The following is a 17,591-nucleotide window of genomic DNA, read 5'->3' as shown; positions in this document are numbered from 1 at the left end:
AGTGGTTGGTGTGTGTGTGTGTATTGGTTGTAGAGATGGGAAAGTGTACAAAAGTAAATAAATAATTCAAGTTAGTATGCTGGTAGTAGAGATGGTAAAAGGCATATAAATAAATAAACGATTCAAGGTGTTATGTCAGTAGTGGTGACAGGAAAATGTATACAAGTAAATAAATTGAGGTGGTGGGATGTAGGTTGCGGTGATGATAAGGTATATATAATTAGTTATTTAATTATTTTTTTTATAAAGCGAAAAATCCATAATGTTCCGAATGTAATATGCATTTATTTCACTGAAATTTTATCTCGAAGTTGGGGTGTGTATTATACATTGGTAACGTATCAAAATAAAAATAAAAATTTGTGCAGCCAGTTCAGAACATAATTTCCGACATGTTGTGTACATGCTTACTGCGAATAAGTAATGCATGCTTAGAAATGTGTTTCGGTGGTATTTCTAATTCTCCCAGGTTGTCTAATGTTTTCATTAATTTTCGGAATCTTTGAACAAGGTTTTTGAAATAAAATGATCGAAAACCTTGGTTCAAAACAGCCCCCCACCCCGCCACCATCCTCTTAGGTCCGAACTAAGTGACAATACTTAAGTTTTCTGAGCAAATACACATCCATGAGCATCGACTTGGATTGAAAAAGGATATGAAAGACAAAAAATCTATTTTAAAAAAACAAACAAAAAAAAACATTACACGAATACATCCGTTGGGCCTCCGAGGCCCAATGGCTGCATTTATGTAGGATTTTTGACGCCTGCGTCGAAGAGTTAAGGAAACAGCCAACGTGGCTTGATTGTGATAGGCTTTGATTTCCTGATGTATTTTAAATTCGGTTAGGGTTACCTATTCTATTTATCTATTTTAAATCGCCATCTTTACATACTGTTTACAAGTATGTAATGAAAGTTTACAAGTATGTCTTTTTACAAGAGAAAGAGCCATCTTTACATACCTGCAGTGATGAAATGTTACAATGGGTTTTTGAGAACGTCTATTTGCAGGCGGCGATTGTAAACATAGCAAGTGCTAAGGAAAACTCGCAATTATCGATTTAACGGACTTTCTAACATTATTGCCATCAAAGGGTCGCTCTGGTCACATTATTGCAAAAGTCTAGGGACATATTATACAAGGTAACAAACAAATTCCATACATTTCATAACGAATTTGGGTATGCATATCATATTCGGAAAATGACGGTACTTGATGCTACTGATATTGCAAAACATTTGGTGCAGTATGTATTCATTTTTCAGGAGTACTATGAGGTGGGGGAGACAAAACATCACCACGCTACCCCTAAACAGGAAGGAATGATCCTACACCAGTGACCTGTGTCCAAACAAATTTCCAAAGAGGGTGAGTTACCTAATGGAATTAGAACATTTGTTCTGAAACTTTTTCAAAATGGAAAAATGGTTTGGATTCTGGTAGATTGCAATCTTGAAACATCAGAGAGAAGGTGCAATGCAGGACAGTCAGGGAGGTGATTCAATGCAAGACAGGACATAATGTTCCCCCCGGAATAGACCCCACAGAAATCAAGCTTTCCACACACGGCCATGCCCCCCCTCCCACATCACATTCACTGCCTGGCATGGAAATCCTCGGCAGCAACGAGCATCCCATTGTGGCTCCTGAAGCAGAAGAAGCCCGGGAACATGACGAGTCAGAGGGGTGCCATGGCCTAATCCATGAGCGATGCCCCACACAACATCCGGACACTCCACACAGCAATGAGTGTGAAAGCGGAGTCTTCTACTCTGACTCCGAGTACGGACCCCGAATACCAAACAGCCCCGCTCTGGAAACCACCAAAGTGCCGACAGCTGACAACTCTCCACCACCCGGAATAACGACATGGCCAATAGTGGCGAGGAGCCGATAGGCTGGAGAGGTGGCTGTGAAGGATTACAGATTCAAATTGCTACCTTCTTCATCTATTTATGTAGTGATCTCAAACTTCCATTTTCACATGATGAAAAAAAAATATGAAAAGGATCCAGCTTTGGTTGTTGTTGACCGATTAGATGGGATTATTTTACTCCAGTGGCTTGAAGTGATTCGAAAAATAAAAAAGTAGACAGAACATTTGTAAGTTCAAGGATGCCATCATGATACTAAAAAACGCAATTTGGTGTCTGTCTGTCTGCCTGTCTGTGATGTCTTCGGTCATTACATATACAATCTCAAATGCTGTGTGAAAGTTTGTAGATAGCTAATCGTGGCGTTTCTTGGGGCACACCTGTCAGAAGTAAAAATTATCATAACCACAAACCACTCCTTCGGTTCCGTTCAATGTATGATTACTTTTTAAAACAGATGCTGGCATTGTTTATCACTACACTCAAAGAAATTTGGAGGAATCCCGATGTCCCTTGAGGCATTCAATGCTTATTGCCCCCCCCCCCCCCCACACACACACACACACACACACACAAACACACACACACACACACACACACACACACACACACACACACACACGGACCACAAGCTCGGCATCAGGGTAGGCCGCTAGCTAGGCCACAATGATGTTTAGCTAATAAAGGTGCTTAAATGAGTCTTTACACATGATGTATCCCACTGCCTGTTTTTGCAAGCCACCACATTATATGTGGACTGCATATGGATTGGTTATAAATTAAATTTTGGGACCTCATGTGATTTCTCCCGGGCATGGTTTCAAGTGTGCCATGTGATATGTGTGCCGATACCCACCCCCTCCCCTCCCCGCACTCTTACGGTCCAATTGTGGCCTTTCTTCAACACATAACCCCATTCCTAACGATCACTAGTATTGTTTATTACTTGCCTGAGGGAAATTTGGAGAAATAGGACATATACAGGTATAACTGTACACATGGGCGGCAGTGTATAAACGAAGAGTCGCGTATCCACACACCTTCTGTAAATTATTATTATTATTATTATCAAAACCACAAATTCATCCGTTAATTCCTTCTCATGATGATGGCAAAAATATGATAATGGCATAATAACAATATTATTAATAACGAGAGTTCATAGATCACGATAACCCGCACAGTGTTCAATTTCACTTCAATTTTAATAAAGTAATGATTTTAACGATTTTTTTTTAAATCTGAAGTTTAGTGCTATTTAAGTAGCCCAGAAGCGGTACCAAACAGCACACTTACTACACCACCCCATTGGACCTTTATTTCCTTCCTTCCGTGTAAGTGCTGCTTCATCAGGATGAATATTACCTCACTGCGAATTGAAATCATATTTAAATTGAAGTACTGCAAAACTGGAGGTTTTTGGAAGTATTATGACAGGCCATTTGTATACTACAGTCCTCAAGCATATAATTAAATTTGGAGTTGTTATGTATGACAGGAAAGTTGTCATATATTAATTAAAATTGACGGATTTTCGAAGCTCCACTCCACGTTTTCAAAGTTAAGTCTGTTCACAATTGTAATTGTATTTTGTCGAAACTGTGTTTATCCTTCGGTGTGTGAACCTATAGTGTGCCCCTTGGAAGTTTCTCAGTGTTTATCTTTCATAAATTAATCGTTTGTTTGCCGCGTCGCGAGTGAGGCCTTGCAGCCTCAGGCTTCCCCCCATCGAAGTTTTTCCTTCCTTCGCTGTTTTGCTAGGTTTTTTGATTTTCCCTTCTCCCCCAAACTTCACCGAACATCTACTCTTTGTCTAATGTTGTAACAAAAAAATATATATATTTCCCTTTCTCCTCGTGTGCTTTTGTTCCATCGTGCGCCTCTGTCCATGTGCGCTGTCTCGCCCCGCCCCCATTATCCCCTTGCCTTCCACCTTTTGCCCTGTTCAAGTGACTCGTGGTGTCCCTCTCGGCTTCCTCTCCCCGTTGGTATTTTTGTGAAAATAAGATTGTTCTTCACGGTTCTGTTTAAATATGTTTAAACTTTCCACTTCAGTGTTTTATTCAGTGGTTTATTACGACACGCTGTTTTTCTTCCTATTTAAAAGGCTCCTTTCAATTTCCTCTTCAACTCATTCCATTTCAAAAAAATATTCAATCTCATATAATTCTAAATCACTACATGCTCTAAATTCACATTCATTCCACCCCTCCTCTATCATTCTTAAAAGGATCGCTAACTTGAAAATCACAACAAACCCAATTTGTTATAAATGTTCGTCTTTCATTAATCATCCACTTTCTAAACGCACCCCTTGCCCCTCCCCTCCAAATCTCCCCCCTTGCCCCTCCCCTCCAAATCTCCCCCCTTGCACCTCCCCTCCTAAACTCCACCCTTGCCCCTCCCCTCCTAAACTCCCCCCTCCAAATCTCCCCCCTTGCTCCTCCCCTCCTAAACTCCCCCTTGCCCCTCCCCTCCAAAACTTCCCCCTTACCCTTCCCTTTCTAAACTCCCCCCTTGCCCTTCCCATTCAAAACTCCCCCCCAACCCCTTCCCCTTCAAATCTACCCCCCAAACATCCCTCCCTAATTCTCCCTCCTCCCACCTCCTTCTCAAAGCTGCCTCCTCCCCACTTCGTCTCCATTCTATCTCATACCTCCACCTCCCCCAACCTTCGAACTTCCTCTGCCCCCCCCCCCCCCTCAAACAACCTCTCACTGTGCCTCATCCCATCACTATCAAACCTTTCGTCCTCATCCTTCCCTTTCTTGTAACTCTTCTGTAATCTCTGCCACACTATCAACTGCTCTCCCTACCTCCCCCTCTCATCCTTCATCTGACCCTACCCCACCCCTCCCCTGTCCTACACCCGATGCTCCTCCTCTCTCCTCATTAACGGTATGGACCTCAAACATCCGGGGCCTTCGCTGAAACCTGATTGATCTCTCCATTCAGGCTACTTCTGACAATCCAGACTGGCCAAGTCCAAGCTGGCCTCCAGCTTCCAACAATCCATTCCAAGCTGGCCTCCAAAGCCAGTCGCCGACTGGGCATCCTCCGTCGTGTGAAGTCCTTCCTCGGCACACCTGAGCTCCTCACCACATACAAGGCTTTCATCCGCAGCTCAATGGAATACTGTTCTCCCCTATGGGCCGGTGCTCCTGCCTCACACCTAGCTCGGCTTCACGCTGTTGAAACCAAAGCTTTCAGAATTATTGGAATCTCCCGCGATGAAGCTATCTCTGAGGGCCTTTCACTCACTCACCGCAGGCAGGTAGGTGGTCTTTCTGTCTTCTACCGACTCCTCTCCGGCCTTGCACCCCCAGCTCTCTCTGTGCTCTGTCCCCCAAATATTCCTACAGGTCGCACAAGATCTGCCAGCAACCCTCTGATGGTTAAACTGCCGAAATCTCGGCTCTCTGCTCACCTTCACTCTTTCATTCCTCTTTTCTCCCGCCTCTGGAACAAATTCCCTCACTCCCTTCAATCCCACTCCTCCCTCCAGGTCTTTAAAACAGCTGTTCACCACCATCTCTTATCTTCCCCCATCCAAACCCTTGATCTTTTCTACCCCCGCTAATTCACCCCAGATCCACCTTGTTTGAAATTCCAACTTCTTTCCTGGAAGTCCTGGCAGTGTCCATATGTTTTATACCTCTCCCACCGCCCCCTTCCCATGCCCCCCCCCCCCCCAAAGCCCTCGCCCTCTCTCAGATCTCTCGATGTCTCCATGTCTCTCGGTCCCTGCTCTCAAATGTTGTGTTTGTGTCCTTCCCCCTCTCTCCCCATCTTGTCTACCGCTCCCGATGTTATATGTTTTATGTGTCGGTTTGTCTTTCTGTGTGATTAATGTTTGCTCTTTCACGAGCCTCGATCTTGTATACAAAAAAAAAAAAAAAAACAAATCTGCTTAACAGAAACTTTCCTCCTTCAAGATGTCTCTGATTCCTTAATATCTCTTCCTGGTTACTCCCTCCTCCAGTATGATAGACCTGATCCTCGGCCTGGTGGTGGTGTGGCTATCTTTATCAAAAACTCTCTTCCTCACTCTCCTTGCACTGCCCTCTCTCCACCCCACCCCCAGGAGTACCTCTGGCAACGGCTTCCTCTCCGCTCCCACCTTTTGTTCATATGTGTTCTGTACCATCCTCCAAACAGTGATGACTCCATTTACATTTCGCTGTCGGACAACATGGACTCCGTTCTATCAACTCATCCAAACTTTCTCTTCCTCATATGTGGCGACTTCAACTGTCATCATGCCAGCTGGCTGGGTGTGGGTTCATCTCTCACCAGCCATGGCACCTCAGCAAAGGACTTCTGCGACTCATTGGGACCGACACATTCTGTCAATTTCCAGACCCGGATCTCAGTCAATGGAGTATCTTCTCTTCTGGACTTGGTTATGACTAACTTCTCTGCAAATGTCTGCTGCTCTTCTTCTGCTCCAATCGGTTCTTCTGATCATGTGCTTGTAAAAGTGGACATCTCTCTGACCATTCTCAGAGAGCCTCCTCAGCGCCTATAAGTCTGGCATTTCACTCAGGCTGACTGGCACTGTCTGCAAGCAGCCATCAATCATCTGGACTGGTCTCCCATCTCTACTGCCTCTGACATAAATTCTTCCTGGGAATTCTTCCAAAGCAAACTTCTCTCTCTCATGCACAGATTTATCCCATCTCGTCTTCAGTTGTCTTACCCTTCCTCCCGTCCATGGTACACTGAATCTTGTGGTGAGGCAGTTGCCCTGAAACAAACTGCCTTTGCCTCTTGGAAGGTAAATCCAACTGAAGACAATCTCAGTTCCTTCCACCAAGCTCAGAACAAGTGTGTGTCTACCCTCAGGAGTCCCAGGAAGTACTACCTCTCCACACTCAAGATTGAACTCTCAAACCTGTCTCCTTCCTCCAAATCCTGGTGGCGTCTGGTCAAATCCGTTTCTGGTGTTTGTTCCCCCTCCATCCCCTCCCTTACCTCAAATGGCTACACATTTGACACCGCACGTAACAAAGCTTAATGCCTCAACTCTGTGTTTGCCTCAAAATCTTGTGTCCCAAACCCATCTCTCTCTGTTCCCACCTTTCCCAGTCGAACCCAACTGCTCCTGGACTCTGTGTCCTTCTCTCCTGACAAGGTAGAGAAGTTTTTGTCAAACCTCGACTCTGATTCTGCAACTGGACCAGACGGCATCAGCCCATGGGTCCTAAAATCCTGCTCTGCCGCTCTATCTCACCCTCTCTCTGTTCTTTTCACCCTCTCTTTTGCTCAAGGTCATCTGCCAGCATCTTGGAAATCAGCAAACATTACCGCTTTACACAAAAAAGGTGCAAAAACAGATCCTTGCAACTACAGACCAATCAGCCTGCTTCCAATTTATCAGCAAAGTCATGGAATCCATCATTGCTTCGGATATCAAATCCTTCCTCTTCTCCAATGGCTTGATCTCTGATCATCAATTTGGATTCAGACCAGGTCATTCTACTCTGGACATGTTGCTTCTGCTGTCTCAACAATGGATGGAGGTCCTCAATGCCAAACAGGAAATCAGAGCTGTCACACTTGACATATCACGTGCCTTCGATACTGTCTGGCACCCAGCTCTGCTCACCAAACTCTCCTCCTGTGGTATCCATGGAAATCTCCACTCATGGCTTGCGGACTTCCTCTCTGGTCGTAGGCAACGTGTGGCCCTGAATGGATTTCTCTCATCTCCCCTTCCTGTTCTGGCTGGAGTTCCCCAAGGTAGTTATCTGGGCCCTGTGCTATTTCTGGTCTTCATCAATGATCTCTCCGACTCACTGGAAAATCCTCTCTATCTCTTTGCTGATGACTCCACTATCTGCCGCTCCATTCCTCATCCCTCAGATCGGCAGTCTGCAGCCTCCTCACTCTCTGCAGACCTGGACAAAATCACAGACTGGGCAAACAAGTGGAACATGTCTTTCAATCCTGACAAATCTCATACTCTTACAATGTCTCTCCGAAAGGACCGACTGGAAAACCCTCCCATCTACTTTCTCAACAATCCTCTCCAAGAAGTTCTGTCGCTCAAGCTTTTAGGTCTCACTATCTGTCATGATCTTTCTTGGGAAACCACATTTCCAAGCTGGCCTCCAAAGCCAGTCGCCGACTGGGCATCCTCCGTCGTGCGAAGTCCTTCCTTGGCACACCTGAGCTCCTCACCACATACAAGGCTTTCATCCGCAGCTCAATGGAATACTGTTCTCCCCTATGGGCCGGTGCTCCTGTCTCACACCTAGCTCGGCTTCATGCTGTTGAAACCAAAGCTTTCAGAATCATTGGAATCTCCTGCGATGAAGTTAACTCCGAGGGCCTTTCACTCACTCACTGCAGGCAAGTTGGTGGTCTTTCTGTCTTCTACCAACTCCTCTCCGGCCTTGCTCCCCCAGCTCTCTCTGGGCTCTGTCGCCCCCAATATTCTTTCAGGTCGCATACGATCTGCCTGCAACCCTCTTATGGTTAAACTGCCAAAATCTGGGCTCTCTGCTCACCTTCACTCTTTCATTCCCCTTTTCTCCTGCCTCTGGGACAAACTCCCCCACTCCCTTCAATCCCACTCCTCCCTCCAGGTCTTTAAAACAGCTGTTCACCACCATCTCTTATCTTCCCCCATCCAAAACCTTGATCTTTTCTACCCCCGCTAATTCACCCCAGATACACTTTTTTTTTTGGAAATTCCAACTTCTTTCCTGGAAGTTCTTGCAGTGTTCATATGTTTTATACCTCTCCTACCTCGCCCCAAGCCCTCCCCCTCCCACATTTCTCCCGATGTAACTGCTCTCAAATGTTGTGTTTGTGTCCTTCCCCCTCTCTCCCCATCTTGTCTACCGCTCCCCTTATTTTTTGGGTTTTATGTGTCGGTTTGACTTTTTGTGTGATTAATGTTAGCTCTTTCACGAGCCTCGATCTTGTATACAAAAAAAAAAGAAAAATTGCCATAAATAATTGAATTTGGAATTATGACAGGCATTCCCTTGCACATTCCTTCCACCAGCAGATACAATCTTCAAGCATACATAATTCAATTTAAATAAAATAGAGATTGTAAAAGTCATATAAATAAATTAATTCCAGGGTTTACTGCCATGTAAAATTGGAATTAATTTATTCGTGTGTGACAGTTCATATTTTGCGTCTGCATTGTCTATTACATTACATCATCCTATCTAACATGTTACATTAGTTTTTCATGCCTGTTGTTTGTGTCCATTATCAGTACTTAAAGACAGTGAGTTTCCTGTTGAGAATGTTTTTCAATTTTGTTTGACTGCCAGGCGGGTGTTGGGAATGGTTTTCAATTTTGTTTGACTGCCGGGCGGGTGTTGGGAATGGTTTTCAATTTTGCTTGACTGCCGGACGGGTGTTGGGAATGGTTTTCAATTTTGTTTGACTGACGGACGGGTGTTGTGAATGGTTTTCAATTTTGTTTGACTGCCAGGCGGGTGTTGTGAATGGTTTTCAATTTTGTTTGACTGCCGGACGGGTGTTGGGAATGGTTTTCAATTTTGTTTGACTGACGGATGGGTGTTGGGAATGGTTTTCAATTTTGTTTGACTGCCGGGCGTGTGTTGGGAATGGTTTTCAATTTTGTTTGACTGCCGGACGGGTGTTGGGAATGGTTTTCAATTTTGTTTGACTGACGGACGGGTGTTGGGAATGGTTTTCAATTTTGTTTGACTGACGGATGGGTGTTGGGAATGGTTTTCAATTTTGTTTGACTGCCGGGCGTGTGTTGGGAATGGTTTTCAATTTTGTTTGACTGCCGGACGGGTGTTGGGAATGGTTTTCAATTTTGTTTGACTGACGGACGGGTGTTGTGAATGGTTTTCAATTTTGTTTGACTGCCGGACGGGTGTTGGGAATGGTTTTCAATTTTGTTTGACTGCCAGGCGTGTGTTGTGAATGGTTTTCAATTTTGTTTGACTACCGGACGGGTGTTGGGAATGGTTTTCAATTTTGTTTGACTGACGGACGGGTGTTGGGAATGGTTTTCAATTTTGTTTGACTGCCGGGCGGGTGTTGGGAATGGTTTTCAATTTTGTTTGACTGCCGGACGGGTGTTGGGAATGGTTTTCAATTTTGTTTGACTGACGGACGGGTGTTGGGAATGGTTTTCAATTTTGTTTGACTGCCGGGCGGGTGTTGGGAATGGTTTTCAATTTTGTTTGACTGCCGGACGAGTGTTGGGAATGGTTTTCAATTTTGTTTGACTGCCGGGCGGGTGTTGGGAATGGTTTTCAATTTTGTTTGACTGCCGGGCGGGCAGACAGACTAAACATATTATCAAACTTCTCGTTGCGCAAGTGTGATTGGGACGAATTCAGAGCCAAAGTATTGTAAAACGAGAAACTTGACTTCCGATTGATGTTCAAAATACAACATTCAAAAAGATCATTGTTTTGAATGGGAAATGATCTAATATGGTGGTGAATGTCTGTCTTTAAGACCTGATCCGTTCAGTGTACTATCACTTCCACGAGACTCGACTTTGTATGCAAAAAAAGTTGTTTCAGAGCAACTGCCTCAACACATGATTCACTGTACCAAGGGTGGGAAGAGGGGTAGGATAACTGAAGACAAGATGGGATTAATGTGTGCATAAGAGAGAGCAGGTTTCTGTGGAAAAATTCCCAAGCTGAATTAATATCAGGGGTGGTAGATGGACGAGACCAGTCCTAAAAAGAGATGGCTGCTTGCAGAGACTGCCAGACAGTCCAACTCGCTGGAGCTGAGGCAGCTCTCTGAGAATAGCCAGAGAGATGTTGACTTTCACAAGCACATGATCAGATGAACCATTTGGAGTAGATGAAGAGCAGTTGACATTTGCGGGGAAGCTTGTCATTACTAAGTCCAAAAGGGAGGGTTTGCCATTAGGAGGAATCCCGGTCAGAAAGTTCATAGATAGAGTCAGTCCCATGGAGTCACAGAAGTCCTTTGCTGCAGTGCCATGGCTCGTGAGAAAGGTACCAACACCCATCCAATTGGCATGATGATGATTAAAATCACCACCTATGAGGAAGAGAGATTTGGGATGAGTGGTTAAAAGCTGGTCCATGTTATCTGAGAGAGAGATGGGGATGGAGTTGTCACTGTTTGGAGGATGGTACAACACACAAACAACCAAGAGGTGGGAGTGGAGGTTGTTAGCAAAAACATTACCATATTTGTATTTTCATATGGTGTTCCAAATATTGAGGCTCACGGAAGAGCAAAAGAACAGGGGGCAATGGATTAACAGACAAAATTGGGCAAAGGAAAAACAATGGGATGACAACAAGCAGGAATTTCACAACACAAGGAAAATAAATTGTAAAAGGGAGAAAACGTGGTCTAAGTGGGCGTAATAATGCTCAATGGGGGAATGGGAGAGACCATGCGGTGGCAGTAGGCAGGAGCCCAAATCCTGTACGTAAGAACTCGCACCAAGGTCCTCAGGCAGATAGCTCCACAAATGGGAAAGAGGGTGCAAGAAAGAATGGAGGTAAGCAGGAGAGGGTAACATGGAAAGGGTTTCTGGCAGAATGCATGTAACCTGGTTGATTTGAGTATGGGCTGGAAGGAGAGACAAATGGCAGGACTAGCAAGGTCAGAATATAGAGCCGGTAAAAAATAATAACAATAATGCAAGACTGCCAACCTGCCTACGGTAAGGAAGAAGCAGACTTTGAAACTCAGTTTCCAAATGCAAATTTACAATGACACAGAGGGCCTTGGATTCCAGGGCCTCAAGGGATGCAATATGGGAAGGAGCAGCACCAGTCGAAAGGCGGAGAGCCATTTTCGATCACATTCCAGATGAAGGCTTTGTACGCAATTATCAGCTGAGGACTGCAGAAGAATGACTCGGCCCTGCAGAGAATTCTGAGGCAGTGGCCTGCTTTGGAGGCTATGATCAGCCCAAGACAGGTTAGAGCAAATAGTGAAGGAAACAAAGAGTGTACCTCTCCCAGAGACTGACCACATGGTCATGTTGGAGAGACAAACTAAAAATACGTCTTTCGTACTGTATAGACATGTTACTAATTTTCTCCAGAACGGTAGAGAGGGATACAGCAGCCTGCCCGTCGGATGGGTGGAGAACTATCCTGTACAGAACTGTAAAGTGATATAATAAATATTCACAACTTTTAGGGATAATGGTACAGCATGTGCATGAAGTTGATTTTTACTGAATTTTCTGGGAAAATGGTTTCCAAAGAAGTTTTATTCTGACTGTATGGAAAAACAGGATGAACAGTTCACGTTATGTATCCCATCGATAGGACAGGTCTGGATCCGGATCTTAACCAAAATCTAACCAGCTTGTTCTTGTCACCCACCCAACTCAACCACCAACTTTTATCAGAACCCATCCAAAACGTTTTGAGATATTGCGCTACATAACCGTTTTTGGCCCCATCTCTCAATTGTGGAGAATCACTTAAAAAATTATCGTATCGGAATCCGGATTTTCAACCAAGTCAAATCCATTCTTCATTGTCACACACCCAACCTGTCCACCAAGTTTCGTCGGAATCCAACCAAACTTTTGAGACATCGTGCTTGCACATACACAAAGAGGGGTGAAAACACAACATCCGTCCACCTACTATGGTAGTCCAGCAGATTAGCTCAACATATCAAACCAATTGACAAATTGACAAACCAATCAACATATCAAACCAATAAACAAACAGGGGTGAAAACACAACATCCGTCCACCTTCTATGGCGGAAGTCAGAGGTACCAAAATGTTTTTCTATCCAAGTTATCATACACTTGCAAGTACACACGTCTGTTACGGTACACGTTGCTACTGCATTACAAAATTCAACTGCCGTTTCTTCTGTATCAATTCATCTTCATCAATAAGCAGACATTATTTTTCAGATAAGCACATGCTTAAGCCCACCCGGTACCAAACTACGCACACCATTTGTACATTTACAGTTGGGTTTGTTCAATATCCGTCGAGTTTGTTCAATATCCGTCGGGTTTGTTCAATATCCAAAAAAATGCCAAACAGTTCTGTGTTTTTGGCTCCGACTATGAAATGATAGTTTCATCTTGATTTTTCAAACAAGTATGATCTGCATTGAATATGTTTGGATGAAGAATAGAATACATATTGTCCAAAGAACAAATGAAGACAAAATGTGCCAACAGTGCTGCCGACATAAAACTTCCTGTACATGCGCAACATGGAAAAATATATATATATTAAGACATAATAATCAGGTGAAGAGAAGTATTCCAATAAAGAAGGATGTAGACGGAAAGGTTAAAGGAGAAAAATAGACAGAAGTTTAGAGGAGTGAAAAGTCACAGCAAGACACAACATGCCATGGGACGATGCAAATTATCATCAAACATGGGCTGAGTGGCATAGCAGGATTAACCAAGAGGGATGGACACAACAGTTTCTGTGGCTGTGCCGTTTGGGGAAGGGACTTTAAAAATGCCAAGCAAAAGCTCAATGCACAAATTACCTGCCATCCACACGACGATGCAAACACAATTTTTTATCATCTATCATCGCCATTTGTAATAACGGCACCAATGACATCTTATCTTGTCAAACGGTGGCGTATAATGCCCATTTGTATTTCAAATTATCTCATGGAATGATGCAATGAGCTGTCTATTTGATGCATATCAGGTTCACACATCACCTGTGAACACACCTGGGTTGATCGTTTTATTATTAATTTTTAATATTTTTTTAATAGCGTGGTGCCCACACAGCAATCACACTCTGAGATAGCAAGCAGTACAACATAGTACCACAGAATATCCGAGAAGACCCAACCACTTACTAGCCACAGTTTAGGTGACAATTACGAATTTAGCCATGCTGAGGGTAACCTACCTATTCTTTCTCAAAAGACAGTGTGTAATTTTTGTGGTTGTTGTTCTCTTCCTCTTCCCTTTATACAGTAAGTGGTGAGGTCCGATGGCACCAAGCTTCAGCCCTGCCTTGACCACGACCCTCCTCCATTTCCCTCTGTCCTCAGCCAACTCTATCCATTCTTCAACCACCCTGCCTTTCTGATATCCCTCTTCACACAATCCTCCCATCTCAACCGTGGTCTACCTCTTTTCCTCCTACCTTGTTCCTTCAACCTATCTGCTCTCTTTGCCATTCTCTCTTCCCCTATCCGCGCCATGTGACCAGCACATCTCAGCCAGCATTTTACCAATCTCCCCGTCAAGCTCATCTGCACACCAATCTCCTCCCTCAGTTCATCCGTTCTCCTTCTATCCACACTCTTAACTCCCACAATCCTCCTGACCCAGTTGTTCATGCAAACCTGCAGCCTGTTGTTGTCTCTGTCAGTGCCACCGTCTCCAGACTGTAAAGGTAGGCCGGCCTTACGCACGACATCAGAACATTTCCTTTCAATCTCCTTGATATCTTTCTGTCTGCCATTACTCCCTCCATCCTCCTCCACGCTTCCGCACCCACCTGAACCCAGTCACTGTTCCCCCCAGATACTCAAACCTATTTCCTTGTCTGACCTCTTTCCCTTCCAACCTGATATTCATTTATTTTCTCTGCTGCCCGACCCATGTCATCTCCATCTTCTCCATGCTCATTTTCAGCCCATGTTTCTCAAATGCCTCCTTCCACTCCCCCAGTACTTTCTTCATCTCCTGCCCACTCCCCACCACAATAGCCAGATCTTCTGCATCCAATATCCTCCCCAAACTACCCCTCATGTCTCCTTCCTGCTTACCAGCTCCATCACCATCATAAACATGAGTGGGCCGAGAGCGCTTCCCTGCCTCAAACCGATGTTCACACTGAACTACGCCATCCCAGTACCAATCAAAACTCTTCCCTTCGTTCCATTGTACATCCCATCCACCAGCCTAACTTCTGCTTCTGGCACTTCCTTCCATCTCAGTGCCACCATCACCATCTCTCTCGGGACAGTGTTGTAAGCCTTCTCCAGATCCACAAATCCCAATGCCATTTCACCTTGCACCTCTAACCTCTTCTACACCATCTATCTCAGCGCGAACATCCCATCTGTCGTTCCCCACGCCTTTCTAACCCCAGGCTGCTCTTCTTCGATCTCCTTCTCCATACTCCTACTTATCCTCCCGTCCAGAACCCTCTGCGGCACCTTCATGACTTGACAAAGGATTATAATGCCCCTGGACTTCCCCGGATCTTGAACATCCCCCTTCCCCTTCCATATCGGCACAATAAACCCTGTACTCCAATCCTCTGGAATCGAACCCTCTCTCAAACATACATTAAATACCGAATATTTAATGTTCACAAATGAATCCTGTAGATGGGTGCCTTGGCGTAACGTCCATCTGAGGGACGGTGCACTTTGTGATGGAACACCTGCCTGTGAAGCACCAATCCGACAGTTTATAGTCGGGACGGGAATCAACCACAGCTTTAGATATGAAGTACACTTACAAAGGTAAGTGTACTTCATAATCACTTTTTTGGGGGTAAAGGAGACCAGTCCTGAAGTAAGGTGAGATTCTAATCCATAACAGAGAGATCTGTGCTTTGGTGAACCTGCACCATCCCATCGGATTCAAAACCAAATCGACGTAAGGGCAAGCGAACGACATGAAACCAATTTTTCTGAGTCAGACACGTCAAATACATTCACCATGTAATAATATATTCCCGACAACAATCACAGCAGTCATCAAGTTTGACCATAACCAAGTTAATAATAGCAAAAAGTTCAGAAACTAGTTGAATTTTTGATTCAGTAGATGGCACACATCGGTGAATAACCATTCCATATCTTTGGCGAGAGAGGAACAGCAAAAGTGTTTTTTCGTTATTCCTCCAGGATAGCATGGAGAGGCCGCAATGGATGAGACGAAACAGGCCAAACGAGTCATTTCATGTCAATAAGTAGTTGCGGTCACCGAAATGCCTAGAGGAAGACGTGCACAGATCGCATGGAATGCAGAGGGAAGGTAATGGAATGTAAGGTTAGAGAGGGGCGTTATTTCCATCGAGAGATGTTCAGGGTCTCTTGGATAGCCATTTTTTTAAATGGACAAAAAAAAAAAAAGAGGAAAATTTTACCAAAGTTTGCCTTAAATCTCCTTAAATGAGTCAGCCAGTTCCATGTTCCCATCTGAACTGAAATCTTAACTCAAGGTGGAGGGTGGTTTGTATTTAAGGAGATTTAAAGCAAACTTTGGTAAAATCTCCTTTTTTTTTGTCAATCTTTTTCTTTTTTTGACCCCTTCCTCTGGGTTCATCACTCATAGCACTCATGGGCATTGCCTATAGCCCTATACCATCCGTGAATGACCATAGTGCACCCGCCTTGTAATTCATACAAAAGTACATTGATGTCCACCAACCTCTGTCCTGCACCTGATGTGTGTGTATATGTATGTGGATGTTTATGTGTACTGTCTATGTTTATGTTTGTACAGTATATGTATGTATGTGTATATGTATATGTATGTATGTAAGGAGTATGGATGTATGGATGTATGTCTGCATATATATATATATATATATATATATGTGTGTGTGTGTGTGACATATGACATGTGTGTGTATATATATGTGTGTGTGTGTGTGTGTGTGTGTGTGTGTGTGTGTGTGTGTGTGTGTGTGTGTGTGTGTGTGTGTGTGTGTGTGTGTGTGTACCGGTGTATGTACATATGTATGTATGAATATATATACAGTATATATATATATATACACGACATTGATTGTAATCTAAGGCGAACACTGAAGAGATAACAATGTTGAACAAGCATCCAGCAAAGATATTCCCATCATTTGAAAACGTGCGAATTGAACGGTTTCCTGGAACCGCGAACGAACGAACGAACCAACGACGCAAAGTCCACGCAGAGCCACCCACGACCACGACCGCCTCGGATCGCGATCCACGTTATTACCACAAACGCTCGTAATGGTGGAAACACCACTTTGCGAGTTCCATCGTTCACCACAATCCCTCATTCCACACAAGCTGCACCTTCACCGCTCTTTTTGTAACTCACCTCGCGTGCTTGATCTTCCTTCCTACAACATCGCACTCCACTTCCTTTTTCCTAATTCACACCTTTTTCCACACGGGTGTCTCCGCCTTCGCACTCAGCACTTCCTTCCCACATTTTCATTCCACAACTACAACTAAACCGACTTGCTCGCCCCTCGGGGTGGGGGGGGGGGGGGGGGGTAACCTGAGCAAGTCCACGCTACGGTCGAGGTATCCTCCTGCTGTCTCAGGACACAAGGCACAATGTCGGTGTACTGTTTATTAAAGGCACGGTTAGAGCCCCGGGGGCGACTCTTCACAAAAAAACCCTACCATGGCAACTTTCGTGTTCAGGGGGTAAACATTGTACCCACGTGACCGCGTAGGAATCGAACAAACCGGCGCGTGCACGAACCTTGAGTCAAAAGCCCGAATGCCGCCATTTTTTATCCAAGCAGTTGAGGAAATGTGTAACAAAGTGGAGGGAAATTCATTTATTACGTCCGCACGGAGGGAAAGGTTTTGTGAACAAGGTTGAGGCTCATGGAAGAGCGAGTACAAAGGTCACGTGCTGATTAGTGTGGAAGTGGGTGCATGGTTAGTGATAGGTTTGACATTACAAGCTTAACCAAGCGTTGTTTATATAGATTTTCTCTAACCTAGCTGGAACGAATAGACCTAGAGAAGCGCATACTAGTTTGCTCCTGAGCTTTCCAGCCTGGG

The 17,591-nt window shown here is 44.4% G+C and overlaps 1 protein-coding gene across 11 annotated transcripts in view; it reads right to left on the bottom strand.

Moving 5' to 3' along the window:
- LOC137431249 (rho guanine nucleotide exchange factor 11) overlaps nucleotides 1-17,227 on the bottom strand; it is a 159,714-nt gene extending 142,487 nt beyond the window's left edge. For 4 of the 11 annotated variants that reach the window (XM_078780151.1, XM_078780130.1, XM_078780146.1 and 1 more), the window contains exon 1: nucleotides 16,891-16,989. The gene's annotated coding sequence lies outside the window, so the exon portion shown is untranslated. Of the gene's footprint in view, nucleotides 1-16,890 lie in introns of all 11 variants that reach the window. The other 7 variants (XM_078780106.1, XM_078780113.1, XM_078780143.1 and 4 more) reach the window with 5 other exon arrangements.
- Nucleotides 17,228-17,591: the final 364 nt, after the last annotated feature.

The sequence above is a fragment of the Myxine glutinosa genome, chromosome 1 (genome assembly GCF_964187855.1).
Source record: "Myxine glutinosa chromosome 1, kmMyxGlut1.1, whole genome shotgun sequence".
Classification (NCBI taxonomy): Eukaryota; Metazoa; Chordata; class Myxini; order Myxiniformes; family Myxinidae; genus Myxine; species Myxine glutinosa.
Note: the sequence above shows the minus strand (reverse complement) of the source record. Positions and strands in the feature narration are given on the sequence as shown.